The following is a 17,728-nucleotide window of genomic DNA, read 5'->3' on the forward strand; positions in this document are numbered from 1 at the left end:
GAAGAAAAAATGAGTTTTCCACCGACTACACTACGTCAAAAAATGCGTACAAAGATTTTTTTTAAAGGAATAAAAAATAAGTTTTCTACGAAATGAATATATGGTTTTGAAAAGAAGAGAGTTATTGAAAGGCAAGGAGAAAAAAGGTTATAAAAATATTCCTTAATAACCCGCAAAGCCTCTACATTTAGAGGTTTGTCTGGAGGTATTTGTCTAGAATTTTCACTCATGAATTACATAAAATTATAATGATTTTAAATATAAAGAGTAAATCCAGTGACAAGTAGGAATAGGCTTTAATTTTTTTAAGTTGAAGCTTGAGTAGGGCCATAATTAGCGTGTTGCATTAGCCACAGCTAAATTTCAGAGTCACTTGGATGTACGGTAATTTTAAAAAATATATATTTTTAAAAATTTATTAACGGAATAACCCGCAAGCCTCTATATTTAGAGGCTTGTCTGCAAGTAGGATAGTAAGGATAGGGAAGGTGAATGTGAAAAATTCATCACAAACACCCAGACCAATTGAAAATAAATGTTTCTTGAATTTATTTTGCACTTGGCGGAAATCGAACCGAAAAAAACAGTTATTGAAAGGTGAGGAGTTATAAAATCATAAAAATATTTTTTCAAAACATATTTTAAAAAACATAAATTATATATTCTAATACAAAATATGCGCGGGGAGACACGTGTGGCTCCTCGAGCAGCCGGTCGCGTACAGAATTGTATATTTGCGAGTACCCCCTTAAAGTGTTATTTTAATATTATTTTTACTATTCAAATCGAATAAAAAATAACCACAAATTAATCCTCAAAAATAAGTTTGCGTTACTGCGGAAACAATAGACTTTTCGGCTGAATTGTACCAAATATAGCGTTTTTGAAAGTCGAGTTCCTTAAACAATAGGTTAAGTTTCGCAAAGGAAACGAAACACAATAGAGGATGATTCCTTAAATGAAAGTTTCCGACGTTTGAGATAAGAGGTAGGGGTGAGTTAGCGAATTGTTTCAAATTGTTGAAATGTAATGAATGTTTAGTTGTAAATAACGAAGAAAAGTCGATCGTGCTTACGATAAATACAAGCTACAATGATTAAAGAAAACACTTCGTTTTTTACCAGTTGAGTTTTATTATAGACTACATGTTTCAGAAGTTAAACTTCCATCATTCAGGTCTGTATAATAAGAGATATATTATTATGTTATTATACAGACCTGAATGATGGAAGTTTAACTTCTGAAACATGTAGTCTATAATAAAACTCAAGTGGTAAAAAACGAAGTGTTTTCTTTAATCATTGTAACATGTCTTACCACAAAGTTAATGCCGAAACAATAAATAAAATACAACCTATGTGCGGAGAAAAAACTTACAAAATGTTTTAATGTTTTTAATGACGCAAAAAAAAATAGTAGACCATCAAAACGAAAAATAAATACGGAACACAAAAATGGACACTCATCTGCAAAATCGACATGACTGCGTTAGCAGCATGTTAAGGCCCAATATGGTCACAATAGACCTAATATGGTCGCAGTGAAAAAAAAAGCCCAATATAGAATAAATCGCAACTTAATTTTCTTCAAACTCAGGTATCATTTAATGTCATTGAATTTTTTGCTTAAAACACCGTTTATGTACTGAAAAACAAGTTTTTCTTCGAAATAAATATATGATTGTGAAATTAAAATAGGTATTGAAAAGTAAGGAGTTAAAAAAATATATGAAATTTTTTTTTTTTTTTAAAAAAAATCTAATTTCAATTTATGTATGTTCTATTGAAAGCTGTCCTACCGCATTCCCAGATATGATACAGAAGCATCCAGGCTTCCTGATAGATCTTCTCTTGCAAAGCATTTTTTGTTTGTTTTATGAACCATGTTGCGAAATATATAGAAAATGTAAAACGAAATTTTATCCCGATTTTACTGTACATTTACATTAAAAACTTTTTAATATCTCTGCCACTGTCAACCTAAATAAAAAAGTTTGTAAAACCACCATCTAATATGTCTATTCTTAAAATAACTGTACGCGGAGACACGTGTGACTACTCGGGCAGCCGGTCGCGTAGTGTATTGTATATTTGCGAGTATCCCCTTAAGCCATCTCAATTAAAGAGGTTTCAATTATGTTCCGATCTCTTTCATCCTGGTTCGACTGTAGTTTCGAAATACGAAGAATATTAAATCACTTCCCCTAAATTAACCCAGAAAATTCAAAATATTTATTTAATTGAAATAGGTCGAAGTTCCGGGATTCTTCGATTCGATTCCATTTCCCAATTTCCTCAGCTTCTGAATATTAAACGGGAGAAAACGGAAAAACATTCTCGGATAAAACGGATACTTTAAGAGGTTTCTGATGTGGGAGTATTGATATTGCCGAAATGTGCCAATATCCCTTTCATTGTGTTGCCAGTTCCAATGAAGACGTCTTCACAGAAAAAAAATATTCCCAGAGAAAGATAAATTCGATTTGCGCAATAGTTTCTTGGTTTATTCTACTTGAAACTAATATTTTACATACATATCGCTCACTCTTTTCAAGAACGTCATAAATAATAATAAAAAAAACTTTTTCAGGAGAACGTTTTTATATTTAAAAATATAATACAATGTATTAAAAATAAATATCAAGCCAACAGATCTTTTTAGGTAAAACCTGAAGGTTTTTTCTCCATTAGAAAAATATTTAGTTTATTTAAAAAAATAATTAAACAATACCTTTTCTTCAAAATGCAAAAACAACACTTTCGGCCCTGTAGCGGGTAAATATTAAGTTAAAAATATGTCTCTTTTGCTGGGATATAGTACATTTTCTGGGCATTCCGAAAAACTAAATTGACGATTTTTTATTTATGACGTTCTTGAAAGGAGTGAGCGATATGTGATATTTTTTGCGGTAATATCGATCCGTATAGAGTCAGATAGTTGATACCTCCTGAAATAAAATAGTACACACTTAAAAGTGGAGATACTTTGTACTACAAAAAAGCTACTTTAGGACATTTTTATATCAACGGTTACTAGAAAAACACAAATAATTTCTTGAAAGTTTTCCGCGGATACTTTGTGGCACATTTTATAAACTTTATAAAATTAAACAACTTTGTTTTAACCACTTTTTTATTATATTAAGTACACTTTAACCTACCGGTTTCGACAAGAACCTTGTCATCATCAGGGTTTATTAAATTCTAAAACATTCTGATGATGACAAGGTTCTTGTCTAAACCGGTAGGTTAAAGTGTACTTATAATAAAAAAAAGTGGTTAAAACAAAGTTGTTTAATTTTATAAAGTAAAAAAAAAACACAAATAAGTTAGTTACATCAATTTTAACAAAAGAGTTAATGTATGTACCATGAAATGATGTAAAAGAAATGCGAATAATAATAAAAAATGCTGACTAGGAATATAAAACCCCTTTATTTAATTTCATACAAATCAGGTCTTCTATGTATATTTCTGCGGACTACATTTATGTGAGTATGTAGCCATTTTGTGTAGTGCGTTTCTATGATTGTTTTGTGAATAAAAAATCATATAAAAATTATTTTTTGTGTACAACGGTCTTCATCATTCAAAGTCACAGCTCTAAATTTGAATTAACTTCACAAACGATGTTTGAAAATGATGCGGAATACATCGAAACACGTGTTGCGATATTTTAAGAAATAGTGTTATTACCAAGTAAAACATAATTAAAAATAGATACATATTATCAAAAAGTGACTGCAGAATCATTTGAAAAAATTATATTCTAAATACATAATTAAAATATAACTTTGTTTTAAAATCACTATAAATATTTTATTTTAACTTAATTATAATGTCTACTGGTTTCGAATCTATCCGCTTCTTTTCAAGAGGTTGGTTTCGAAACCGATAGACAGTATAATTAAGTTATAATAAAAGATTTATAATGATTTGAAAACAAATTTATATTTCAATTATAAAATGGAAAATCACAAAGTTATTGCTTCAAATATACATTACATTCTAAGTAGTTCGGAATTATCAAATTTACATTTGGATATTTGTGTATTTTTCGACCCAACCGCGTTCGATGAAATTCCAATTTATAAAATTTTTGAAACACAACATTCAAATGTAAAACATACTATTTAAGATAATAAGCCGAGTGTTTCGCGAGTCGGGAAGTTTAGCATTCTTATCAAGTTCCACCTGACTCAAGATAATAATGCGGAATTATGTAATTCCCCGGCAAGCCTAGTTGGCTGACATTTCCCGGTGAAATATCTTCCATCTCCTACCCCAGAGGTCGGTAAAGTGTGACTCCGGAGCCACATGCTGCTTTTTGACCTTTTAAGTGCGACTCCGGTACAAACATCCGTGGGAAGCCTCTTCGAGTCTACGTATTCGTGCGGACAACGTTTTTGAAGCGTGAACTATATTAAAAGGAAAATGAGAAATTTTGTTTTTGATGAGAACTTAGAAATGCGCTAAAAATAACGACATATAAATCTGAGTTAATCAAACTTTTGAAGGAGATTGCAAGGACATTTTTTTCTTTATTTTAAATTCTTTTGCATTACATGACATTAATTCAAATACGAAAAAAAAATGAATAAAATATAAATATAAATACAAAAAAAGATCCCACCAAGGCATGGGCTGTGTGTGGGTATACAATATAAATTAGGTCGTAGTAAAGGGTATAAGGGTATAGGTATTATAAGTAGAACTAGAATAATAGTATTAATACAAAAAATACTTGATTATCAGAAAAAAAAATTATTATTGTTATTTTTATTTTAAATAAAATTACAAAGTTAAAACATAAAAAAGATGAAAAAGTAAAAAGTTAGCAAGCATGTACTACAAGAAAAAGGAGCTTAAATCTGTCTCTTCAATAAATAATCTAAGCAAAATTTAAATCTACACAAATTTAGGTAATTAAAATTATTCGGAATAAATCGTATTCTTATGTATATATTTTAAATAGTAAAATCAAACACTGACTTAAGGGTCCACTAAGCTGTACATATCGCTCGCTCCTTTCAAGAACGTCATAAATCAAAATTCGTCAATTTTCAGTTGTGCGTGTTTTCGGAATGCCCAGAAAATGTACTTTATCTCAGCAAAAGAGGCATATTTTTAAGTTAATATTTACCCGCTACAGGGCCGAAAGTGTTGTTTTTGCATTTTGAAGAAAAGGTATTGTTTTATTATTTTTTAAAATAAACTGAATATTTTTCAAATGGAGAAAAAACCTTCAGGTTTTACCTAAAAAGATCTGTGGCAAAGTAAAAAGTTCAATAAGTGGCTTGATATTTATTTTTAATGCATTGTGTTATATTTTTAAACTTTAAAAACGTCCTCCTGAAAAATCAAGTTTTTTGATTTATGACGTTCTTGAAAGGAGTGAGCGATATGTAAATTTAATTTTGAAAAAATCGTGACTATTTTTTTGCATTGTAAGGGCATTATCAAACTACTATTTAATTATCAAACTAATGCCCTAGCAAGGCGAAACAATTTTCAGGATTTTATTTTATGTTTTTTAGTTTTTCTTAAATAAAATACACAACTTAGTAGACCCTAAAAATCAGTGTTTGATTTGAATATTTAACGTACAATATAAATTATAAAGTTCTACAAATTAAACGCCAAATCAATATGGATACCTTTCTTTTGAAATATTTTTTTATCAATTAATAAAATCCTTACTAAGCGTAAAATCAAATTTTATTGGGTAAACCTGTTATTTAATAAAGGTCTAAAACTATAATTAAGGTGTATTATGGAATTGCATACAGATTTTCTTTTGAGAGAAAATCTCTAAATAAAAAATAAAAATCGTTGTGTTTAGGATATTTGACACTTTGACTACCAAGTTTGGCGACCACTGTCCTATCCCAACACTGCGCCACACTAATAGGCCTCGCGGAGGGCGAGAGGGTTGTTAGTTAGGGTAATAGAAAACAAGGGCGGAACGTGGACACACCTAAGTCGAAGTAAAAGCCAAGTTTTTACCGTAAACACGACTGAGAGCTTTTTTCAAGCCAGCCCAACCTTTATTCTACACTTTCAGGCAGAAAACTAACATTTTAGAATTCAATTTACAAAACTCGTATATAAGTAATTCTCTGCGTCACGCGTTCGGTGAATTTTAGCCCTAGTCAGTTGTGTCAGCCCCAGGAGGCAACTAAAAGGAGACATTTTTTTATCTTTTTGTACTTTGTACTCCCGCACTAAGGAAAAGGCGGTAATTTATTCCATTTATCTTAGAACATAATATGTTTATAGCTTTTTCACTGTGCCACTCCACGCCAAAAGTTGGTAATCATCATGACAGTTTTTACTGTCTGCAGTTGGTTTTTGCAGTTGGCAGCGACTTTTGTGCTCCATTTGAACTACTCTTTCAAGCTTTTAAACCAGGATTTACGTCTTCCTTCTTTATGCTGCGTTTACCTTTCATGCAGTGTATATGTATGTATTGTATATTGATTATTATTTTACATACATATACTTATTATATTATTTTTTGACATCTCATCAAAGATGAAGAAGAATATGGAAGTCTGGGCATTTACGGGGCTTACGACCGTCATAGGCTGGTTTGAGTGATCACTTTACACACGTGTAACATTCACCAATTCTACCCATTATTGACAACCACACTACTCAAATTCTTGGAAGTTCTATATATATGAACCAATTTAGAAACCTTGTTCATGAATCACTAAAACTTCACTAAAGATAATAATAACTTTGGAGATAATCCAGATTTTGTGAACAAGTATTTGGACACACTCAAAATGTTGTAAATAAATTATCTGGTCAAATTATAAGCTTAATAATAAAAATGAAAATTGTATTTTCTGGCGTTTCTCATGTGTGTGATTATAATCCGGGATTCGGATCTCACATACTAATATAAGAGTTTCTGCTTGATAAAAAGCTTCTTTGCATCTCACCAATAGATGTCTCTAGTGAAGTTTTAGTGATTCATGAACAAGGTTTCTAAATTGGTTCATATATATAGAACTTCCAAGAATTTGAGTAGTGTGGTTGTCAATAATGGGTAGAATTGGTGAATGTTACACGTGTGTAAAGTGATCACTCAAACCAGCCTATGACGGTCGTAAGCCCCGTAAATGCCCAGACTTCCATATTCTTCTTCATCTTTGATGAGATGTCAAAAAATAATATGAAAATAACTCCTGTAATTGGAGATAATCCAGATTTTGTGAACAAGTATTTGGACACACTCAAAATGTTGTATACTTATTATGTCTACCTAAATTAGCCACTAAAAAACAAAATTAAAATGAATATTTTAAATTAAAATTTCACTTGGCAAATATCATTATATGCTTAATGAAATTATTTCAAAAGTAAGTAAAGTTAGATAAAAGCGAAAATTTAGTACGAATTTAGGAGTGGAATTCGAAATATATTAGGAGTATTTTTTTAAATGACACGCTTTGAAAAGCAACGGTAAATAATGACAAAACTATAACGTTACGATCAATAAGGCATGGGCGATCGAATAAAAAACCGAATGAAATAAGTGATTTAAAATAAATCATTATTTAATACAGTTTTTAGTTCGATTATTCAAAATCAGGCCAATGCATTCACAAATTTTATTGCATGTTGCAATTTTGTTGCTCCTAATATATTTGACATGAAAAACTAAAGCTGGAAAGAAATATAAACCGAGATAAAGTAACGAATACCATCCCTATCAGGTGATCGAAAAAGTAACAGTTAGCCGTAAGTCACATCTCTATGATCAAGTAAATTAAAATGAAAATTTGATTTAGAATACGTACCAAAAAAATATTCGAATGGACTGGTATAAAAATTCAAGATATGAAAAAACATGTGTAGACTGAATGCAGTCGAAATGCGATCTCTCAGAAGAATGTGCGACAAAACGATGTATGATAGATGTGCGAATAGTGAAATAAGGAAGGAATGCAAAGCTGAGATAAGCATTATCGATAAAATTAAGAAAGGTGTGTTGAGATGGTTTGGAGATGTAGAACGAATGAATGAGGAAAGAACGGTAAAACAAATTTATGAGGCGAATGTTAGTGGGAAAAGAAGCAGAGGAAGACCGAGAAAAACATGGCACGATCAGGTATGCCAAATACTTGAAAGTAGTCAGGTTAGGAGTCGTAACAATCGGCGGGTATGTATGAGGAGATGCATGAACGTGGAAGAGGCGAAGAATGTTTGCAAGGACAGAGTGGTGTGGCGCTCTATTCTCTTTGCCTACCCCTGCGGGGAAGCAGCGTGACGATTAGTTAGTTAAAAAACATTATAATTTTCTGTTCAAAATCCGCTCATCAATAATGATTTGATTCAGCCCTAAAAGGCACCTATTTACTGAACCGTCAAAAATTAATTATAATTCCGAATTCCAATCGATATTTTTGTAATCAATCAAAATGCTGGGATGAGTTGTTTCTTATATTTTTGAGGGAAGATATTTAAAAAGTATAATCTTAGAGCTGAGCAAACCTTGCGTATATGAAATCATAAGATGAAATCCTTGAAATTATGCAGGTTCGGGGTTAGAATTAGTAAGGTAGGCTAGATAGTAAATTGCTTAAGGGGCGTCCTGAATTCGAATGTTCGAAAAAAGCGAAAGAAAGAAAGGAGAAGGGAATGAAAGAAATGTTAGTTTTTTAGTTTTTTTTTTTTAAATACATGTAATGAAAATAATTATTTAAGTAAAAAAATTGTAACAGATTTTAAAGCCTATTTAAAAGAAATCTTGTCGCTGTATTCTTCGATCGGCAGGAAAGATTAACCTGTTATGTCAGACCGAAACAAAGTATTTAAAAAAAAAATATCATATATTTTTCTTCTAAAATAACTAAAAAAAGGCAGAAAAAATTAAATTCAAATATTTGGCGGGTTTAAAGAAAATTAAGGTGACATCACAATTATTCAAATAAACCATTTGGCAAACTTTTTTAGTTCACATAAGTGAACTTAGTGCTAAATAATAATAATAAAACCCTTATCCGCACCCCAATGGTGCATAGGGCACTGCTTCATATAAACGCAGTGTTATCTCAATCGTTTACACATGAAGGAAAGGTGATCAGCCCTCCGCTTCAGGTACCAGTCCAGGGTAATATTGAATAAATATTACAGTGTAAAAATCACTTATATTTATTTGACTCCCCCTGGGAATCGAACCCGGGACCTCCAGAACGGTAGCCAAGCGTGCTGACCATTACACTACGGAGGCGAACAGAACTTAGTACTAAAGAAAAAAAATGGTTCAATTAAATGAGTCGTTAGGTTTTTCAGCTATCACGCTATGAAAATGAGCTATGAAAATAAAAAAGTTTCAAATAGGAAAAAATATCAATTTTTAGTTACTTACGTTGATAATCTGCTCATCAGCTAGCCCAAATAACAGTTCTACAACTCCATTTACAAATCTCATTTTTAAGCAATTTAAAAAAAAACTCGTAAAATTTTATTTGTTCAGGACACCTCCTTAAACAAATACAAATCCTATTTCTAAAAAAATATAATTCCTGGACATATGTACCTCATAATATTGAACGTATTCATCACACTTTTTGAATATTTAATATACTTTTATTAAAAAAGTTCAAAAATATTGACATCAACCGCAATTTTATTCGAAGTAATAAAAAGTAAATATATTTATAATTAAGACGACACACTGTTTTAAATTCTAAAAAATAACATCAAAAATGAGATGAAAAAAATATAAAACTGCAGGATTGCTCTATTCTTATGGCGCTTAAGTTATGACGATAAAAAAGAAATGACACAGTGTGCGCTGAATTAAATTCCAAGAGTACTCTGCCAGATTAAAACCTCCTGGAAAGAGGCTAAAGCCTCTTAAAAGACCATGGCTGGTATTAAATAAGAAAGATAACGCGTGAACTGCGTAGTGTAGATAAAATTAAAAATTATTTCTGGTCTTTTCTTTCTAACGAATTTGGCATTTTGAAACCAATTGTTTATTAGTTAGGAAGTTAAAAGTTAAAAGAAAAGTAATGAATATTAAAACGCTCTCCTTACGTCCATTGTTTACTGTGTGTAATACCACTTTTTTCAACACTTATTTGTGACACTTATCATTCCATAATTTATTACTTTGGAGAGTGTTTTATTACCATACCACAAAGTTATCAATGGTTTTAATATACAAAATATAATGAATATTAGTTTTTTACGTTTTCGATATCTCAACACAGATAAAGAAGAATATGAATATTAAAAAAAAACTGATAAATTTTATATGGAATCTAATTTAAAATTTAACATTTGGTCAAGTAAAATATATTCAATTTCAATTCAATTCAAAACCCTTATCCGCACCCTAATAGTGCATAGGGCACTGCATCATTTAAACGCAGTGTTATCTTGATCGTCAACACGTGAACGAAAGGTGATCAGCCCTCCGCTTCAGGAACCAGTCCAGGGTAATATTGAATAAATATTAGAGTGAAAAAATCACTTATATATTACGACAGCGTATATTTTCACACAATTTTGTCCATTTCTTCTGTTTGCTTTTTTAAATAAACCAATATTACGAATTCGAAAACAAAAATAATATTTGACTCATTTGTATTCATATCACAGTGTTATATCAAAACAAGCTTTGAAAGCTCGTTATTTCAAATTTCAATACCAAAACGTAAATAGTTGTATTTTTCATTTTCCTGAACAAACTTTCAGCGATCTGACATCACGTTCCTGCTGAAATATGAAAATCACGTTAACGGTCCATAGGTTCGTTATATCGGCTCGTTATACCCACACTACTATGCTACTATGCGGCTATTCTCAAAGCCATCATTTTTAACGTCGTAAGTTTAATGAAAGTTCATATTATATCGTCGGCTTAAACCGTAACGTGGTCAACCCACTTGGGCTTACTTAACAGGAGTGAGCCAAAACGTAATATTTAACGCCCAAGGGGAATTCACCAATTGCAAAATAATATAATAACAAATAAAACATATTTAAAAAAAATGTGCGTGCATCACAGTACACGTGATAGAAGTGAAATCTTAAAAAAAAGAATAAGAAACATTCAATGTGAAAGATATAGAGAGTATCTCAAAAGAAATACATAATATTTGCATAAACATATCGCTCAGTCCTTTCAAGAACGTCATAAATAAAAAAACTTGATATTTCAGGAGAACGTTTTTAAAGTATAAAAATATAACACAATGTATTAAAAATAAATATCAAGCCACTTATCGAACTTTTTACTTTGCAACAGATCTTTTAACGTAAAACCTGAAGGTTTTTTATCCATTTGAAAAATATTTAGTATATTTAAAAAAAATAATTAAACAATACCTTTTCTACAAAATGCGAAAACAACACTTTCGGTCTTGTAACGGGTAAATATAAGGTTTTAAAAATGCCGCTTTTTCTGGGATATAGTAAATTTTCTGGGCATTCCAAAAACATGCACAACTGAAAATTGACGATTTTTGATTTGTGACGTTCTTGAAAGGATTGAGCGATATGCTGTTTATCATATTTTTATGATGTTTCCATTTTTTACAAGTCAACATAGATGAAGAAAAATATGGAAGTCCGGGTATTTACAGGATTTATGACCTGTCACAGGCTGGTTACGTAATCGCTTTACACACATGCAACATTCACCAATCTACCCATAATTGACAACCACGCTACACAGATTTTTCGGAACTCCTACGTGTATCATTAATCTCATGACACCAAACATTTCAGTTCACTAGAACCACCTATGATAGGATTGGGAAAACTTGTATTAAGCAAAGACCCTTTTGTTTGGATGCATGCAAGATTCTAAACGAATTATTTTACAAGCTGAGAAACGCGTGAAAACATGATTTTTGATTTAATTCAGCTTATAATTTGACCATTTTCTTTCATATATATTGAGATAATAAAAAAAACTAGCAAACAATAGTATTTGAACATACCCAAAATGTTGTAATTTTAAAATCATTATATTGTACATATAAGGATATGAAAATTTCTCCTTAACGGATAGATAAATGTATTATGTAAAATAAAATTATGATTATTAAAATTATTAAAAATTATTTTTACCATTTGGGTTTATTTTATGTCGACTAGTTTCGGAAGCTAAGCTTCCATCATAAGGTCTAAATGTAAACTCATTGTAAATGTTTACATTTCGAGCTGAAGATGGAAGCATAGCTTCTAAAACTAGTCTTCATTAAATAAACTCAAGTGGTAAAAAAACAAGTGTTTTCTTTAAAAATTTAAAAAATTATGAATCAATTTGGTATAAAATAAATAAATAAAAAAAGAAATGTATAAAAGTCGGGTGTGTAGTAAGTTGAGAAGTTGTTGAGAAGTTTAGAAATACATTTTGTGCATTTATAGCCTGTTCATTTTATTCGTCAAGTAGACAAGATAAACTAAGCTCCGTTCGGTTGGTAGTTGAGTGGTGCAAACCACCACTAGATATAACACATGTACTAAATTGTTTCATGCATGTACGTCCCTTCTTCAGGGGATCGAGTGCCTGGCTGTTATAAGCCTCGAGAGCATCATTAAGAACATAATTTCCACGAAAGAGGACTACTTTAATGCGCTATACGACCGAGGGTCGAATTACACAATCATACTCAAACAACATGAAAGTTTCACAAATTAATTTCATACAGCTCGAAGGTTTAACCGCAAAACTAATGCAAGAGGAGTGAGAAAATTGGATGAAAGCCATATTCCTATTTTGTTGTTTTTTGCAAATGGTAAATAAATGGTAACTAAATAACTGACCAACCATCACGCCACTTCTTAGCAGGGGTAGGCAGAGAGAATAAAACGTCACAACAATCTGTCTTTACAATCATCTCTTCCAAATTCATACATCTATTTATATTTATCCGCCGATTATTCCGACTCCTGACCTGACCACATTCAAGTATTTCAAACATCAAGTATTTCAAAAGATCATGCCTGCTCGAAAGTTCTGCTTCTATTATTATATATTTATTTTTCTTTTGACATCAACCGCACCCAATGGTGCATAGAGCACTGCATCGTATTGACGCAGTGTTATCTTGATCGATACTTACATGAAAGCAAGGTGATCACTCCTGCGCTTCAGGGACAAGTCCAGGGTAATATTGAATAAATATCAGAGTGTAAAATCACCAACAATTATTTTCACCCCATCCCTGGGAATCGAACCCGGGACCTCCAGCACGGACAGTTTTTTATATACATATATATATATATATATATATATATATATATATATATATATATATATATATATATATATATATATATATATATATATATATATAATATATAATATATATACATTCATATATACATATCGGCTGTCCAAACTTATAACAAAGTAAGGGATTTTTTTTTTGAAAAACGTTTTTTTGCATTTTTGTAAGTTGATTCTACTTACTCCAAAAATGCAAAAAAAGTTTATCCAAAAAAAATGTCCCTTACTGTCTTTTAAGTTTGGATAGCCGATAAATACATAAATACATACGATACATATATGAATATATATATTTATATACTTGCATACATATATACATATAGAAATCAAACTCTGCAGTTCTTTATACGAGGTAGGTAACAGTATTTTAGAGTCAATTATTCACAATGTTCGTGTTTATTTAAATTATTCAGAATATAAACGATGTTGGCAGAACCCATTACAGCTCGCTCGAGGGAATCCTCGAATAACATCGTTGTTGAAATAATATCATTGTAAAAATTGTTTGCTATTCTAAAATAAAAATAAAAGAAATATAAGAGCCCTGAGAGATACGGTTGTTTGCTGATTTAATAATATTCTGCGCGATCGAACAGCGAAAGGTGGGTTTAACAGAATGAAATTGGAATAAATATCTAATATTTCGATCACAAAATGTTCGGATATACTCGTATTTATTCCAATTCCCTAAGGCGTATTGATTTTTTTTAATGAAATGGACGAGTCTGGAAATTTGGAAAATTTGGAAACCCGAACATAAAATTTCAATGAAAAAATTACCCATCATATCATAATAATAATAATAATACCCTTATCTGCACCCCAATGGTGCATAGGGCACTGCGTCATATAAACGCAGTGTTATCTTGATCGTTTACACATGAAGGAAAGGTGATCAGCCCTCCGCTTCAGGTATCCAGTCCAGGGTAATATTGAATAAATATGACAGTGAAAAAATCACTTATATTTATTTTGCCCCCCTTGGGAATCGAACCCGGGACCTCCAGAACGGAAGTCGATCATCATATCATATATCTCTTTTTTTTGACATCTCATCAAGGATGAAGAAGAATATGGAAGTCTGGGCATTTACGGGGCTGACGACCGTCATAGGCTGGTTTAATTGGTAGATATATATGGAACTTCCAAGAATTTGAGTAGTGTGGTTGTCAATAATGGGAGGAATTGGTGAATGTTGCACGTGTGTAAAGTGATCACTTAAACTAGCCTATGACGGTCGTCAGCTCCGTAAATGCCCAGACTTCCATATTCTTCTTCCAACTTTGATGAGATGTCAAAAAATAATATAAAAAATAACTCCTATAATTGGAGATAAGCCAGATTTGTGAACAAGTATTTGGACACACCCAGAACGTTGTATATCATATATCATATATAAGTGCCCTTGATAAACTTAACTATTTTTTTAAAATTTATTATAATTTTGTCCGCCTCTGTGGTGTAATGATTAGCTTGTTTAGCTAACGTACTGGAGGTTTCGGGTTTGGGTCCCAGAGGGGGAGGGGGTAAAAATAAATATTAGTGATTTTACACTATTATATTTATTTCATATTACCCCGGTCCCTAATGAGCAAGAGTGATCACCTTGCCTTCATATAAGTAACGATCATGATAACGAATACGAAGAATACGAGTTACAATAGATTTGAAGAAAAAATTGTATATAAGTACTAAGTGAAATCAAATAATGTTTAAAAAAATGTCAGCACTATTTATCTTCTTAACCCTTATTTTAACATAGGTTTTCTTGCAAACACAATTTAGTGATTCGACCACCGAAATTTTTCGACCTCTCCTTACGATAGATTTTAAGAAAAAATTGTATACACTAAGTGAAATTAAAAAATGTTTAAAAAATTGTTGGCACAATTTATTTTCTAAACCTTATTTTAACATAGGTTTTTTTGCAAACACAATTTGGTGATTCGACAACCGAAATTTTTCGACCTCTCCTCAAATTATATACAACCTTAGTCAAGGTTAATAATTTGGTCAATTGTCTCGAAAATGTCTGAGAATACAGATATAAATAATACAAATTGGACCCGAGTAATGACGCGAATAAACGAGTCATAAATCACCAAAGCGAACAAAACACTCACGTTGAAGTATTCCCAACCACTTTAAGCTTGAAGCTTTTCTGACAAACTTTTTACGTTTACTTTCGAAAGACGAAAAAATATTAAAATCTGGCAATATTTCACGCGCAGGCTTTAGAGACTGCTCGCACATTCGTCAACATAATAGAAAACAAAAGATTAATTGAAAAGAATGAAAAACCGCTTTGGATGCCCAAATATGTAATCGATCTTTTTAATTACATTCTCTGTATTTTAGTGCTTTATAATTACCGTTAATTTAAATAATAAATAATTATGTGTATGACCAAAATAAGGGTATATGTATATTTATTCATTAAGACTTTATTTAGGGTGACGCAAAATTAATCATAGAATAAATCAATTTTTACTAAATATTTTATTTATTGTTTCGGCATTAACTTTGTGTTAAGACATGTTACAATGATTAAAGAAAACACATGTTTTTTACCACTTGAGTTTTATTATAGACTACATGTTTCAGAAGTTAAACTTTATTAAGTTAACTTTACTAAGTTAACTTTATTTTAGTTATTATACAGACCTGAATGATGGAAGTTTAACTTCTGAAACATGTAGTCTATAATAAAACTCAAGTGGTAAAAAACAAGTGTTTTCTTTAATCATTTTACTAAATAAAATAAAAATATTTTGAGTAGTGAAAATTTTTATTTGGACTTTTGCAATTTCTTTGGTATCCGTCAAGTGGCTGCCGCCAGTGTTGATACATGTTGTGTCTGTTTTATCAATATGTTTGTATACTGCAGCTTTTTAGTTCACAAATGTCAAAAATGATTGTCGTACGCCGCCATTTGCAAAAATTATAACATCTTCCGATAGGGTGATAAATTTTTTGCCATCCTGTATTTTATATAGGACAATTTCTGCAATACAATTACTATTAAATGTACTTCGTAAACAATGTTATGCGTGTTTATTTAAATTATGCTGTAATTATGTACCGAATTCTCTTTGCAGGAATCGAGGTTTAACAAACGTATTTTTTTTTTAAATGTAATTATATATTTTTTTAAATAATATATTGTTTCAAAATTCTTCACCTTTGTTTCCATTTTTCCTTTGTTTTCAAACTCCGCCCCTTGACTAACCCCCTTCCCCCCAACTTTCCCCTCTCCTTATTTATAGAACGATTTTATATTTTATATTTTAGTTATCATACAGACCTGAATGATGGATGTTTAACTTCTGAAACATGTAGTCAATAATAAAACTCATGTGGTAAAAAACAAGTGTTTTCTTTAATAATTGTAACATGTCTTACCACAAAGTTAATGCCGAAACAATAAATAAAATAATTATATGTACATGTGTACAGTACATATATCTCATTTTTTCGTAGACGTCAGATTCTTTACAAAATGGCTCAGCTCAAGTCGTGATAGTGACAGCTGACAAATGCTTTAATCCTAACATCATCCCCTAAAAAATAAACCTACTTAATCGTTCATCACACCCTCCTCACTTCCATAAAAAGTGTTATCAATCAGACGTCAAACATAACGTAAGAATGAATAGTATGAAAGGAATAAACGAAAATTTATTATCTAATGTTAATTGGTATAATATTTTAACACATTTACTGGGTTCAACATATCGCCAACAATCACGAATTGCTTTTTTGCGAAATTTTCAAAACGCTAAAGCTAAAATAAAAATTTGTAATTTCTTTTTGTAAATACTAGTACACACTATTCTCTCTGTATGTATCATTCTCGCGCGGCTCACGTTTATACTCGCTTTGAGACAAGCGAGTATAAACATGAGTCGTCGAGGGTTGACACTCGCAAATTAAACATTCATAGGTGAAATACATTTTTTATTTTTTATTTATTGCACACTGACTATAAAATATTGTATCATGACTATGTAAGGGTATATTTTCAAATACGCAATGGTACTTATAAACCATTTGATTCATTATCAGGCATACGCGCCTAGCGTGTATTCGCACGGGGTAAATGTTAGATGAACGCGCCTGAGGCGTACTCCGCACTCAGAGTGTTAATCTTTATTTTGGAATAAACTAGTTAAAAATATATACATATTGTCATTCTAGTGACAACATATAATTTTTTTTTTTAAAAAGACAATAATTTCAGACAGAAATTTATTTAACACAGTTTTTTGTTATTACAAAATTTGGTGACGCAAAATTAATTTTGTGCACCTGGCGCAAAATAAATATAACTTTTACAAATGGCGTCGTACGTATCATATTTGACATTTCGCTCACTTTTTCAACAACGTCATATAACAAAAAACTTGATTTTTCAGTAGAACGTTTTTAAAGTTTAAGATTATAATAAAATGGATTAAAAATAAAT

The 17,728-nt window shown here is 31.0% G+C and overlaps 1 protein-coding gene across 1 annotated transcript in view; it reads right to left on the minus strand.

Annotated features, from left to right (window-relative positions):
• Mtmr6 (Myotubularin related protein 6) overlaps positions 1-17,728 on the minus strand; it is a 93,384-nt gene that overhangs the window by 18,414 nt on the left and 57,242 nt on the right. The window lies entirely within an intron of this gene.

The sequence above is a fragment of the Brachycentrus maculatus genome, unplaced genomic scaffold, assembly GCF_059751285.1.
Source record: "Brachycentrus maculatus isolate JH-2025_06_01 unplaced genomic scaffold, ASM5975128v1 h1tg001124l, whole genome shotgun sequence".
Classification (NCBI taxonomy): domain Eukaryota; kingdom Metazoa; phylum Arthropoda; class Insecta; order Trichoptera; family Brachycentridae; genus Brachycentrus; species Brachycentrus maculatus.